Source organism: Octopus bimaculoides, chromosome 9, assembly GCF_001194135.2.
Source record: "Octopus bimaculoides isolate UCB-OBI-ISO-001 chromosome 9, ASM119413v2, whole genome shotgun sequence".
NCBI lineage: Eukaryota > Metazoa > Mollusca > Cephalopoda > Octopoda > Octopodidae > Octopus > Octopus bimaculoides.
The window spans coordinates 84,205,777-84,206,895 of NC_068989.1; positions in this window are offsets into that span (position 1 = coordinate 84,205,777).

Sequence of the window (1,119 nt, forward strand, 5' to 3'; positions counted from 1 at the left end):
ACACACACACACACACACACACACACACACACACACACACACACATTCTCATTTTTATATATATATATAGATGAGCGGAAATTGAACCGTTGAGTGTGTTAGATTTTAAGGCAGTATGACTCTCCACACAACAAAATTCGATATAACACACGAATTTGTCATAAAGAATCTGACAAACAAGATACAAAAAGGAAGTACAATAACTTGTCTTCTTTCAAAATCGAATAGGTCACACATTTTAACTAATTTTAAAAATAAATAACTGCAACAAGAATAAAATTAAGAATAAACGGATAGCTATGCCATGAAGTACAAAGCATAAATAATGCAGTTAAATACAAATATAAGGATTGGAAGGGTTTTGAATCTGTCATGTTGCCAATAGAAATAAATAGCTAAAGGAAAGTGATGTTTCTATTCTTTTGTCCAACTCCGGTATATATGCTCATAGACATATACACATACACACACACAAACACAAACACATAGACACACGTACATATATATACATGCATACATTTACATACATACATGTATATACATGCATACACATACGTGCATACATACACATATATATATACATATATATATACATATATACATATATATCCATACATGCATAAATATATATTATTTAATAGGTTTTAGTAAAGATAAGACTAAGCATTTATTAAGTGCTTAATTAGAATAGATTAATATAATTTGCAGGAAGGTTAACCGGCTTTAATACTAACAAATTAATTACGTCACTTCAATACACCCACGCATCCGCATACGCACGTAAAACACATACAACAAAAGACATATACTTTTACGTAGACACGCGCTCTCTTTCTCTCTCTCTCTCTCTCTCTCTCTCTCTATCTATCTCATACACACACACGCACGCACGCATATACACGCACACACGCTCACACGCACACACACACACACACACACCATAAATACAATAACACTCATCTCTCCAATTCACACAGAAATACTCAAGCACTTATATATTTCACCTACATTCATGTACACACAAATCAAACACCCACGCTCGCACACGTCCGCGTATATGGATGTATGTAGACAGATAGATAGATAGATATGTTTCTTTATTAGCCACACAGGGCTCAA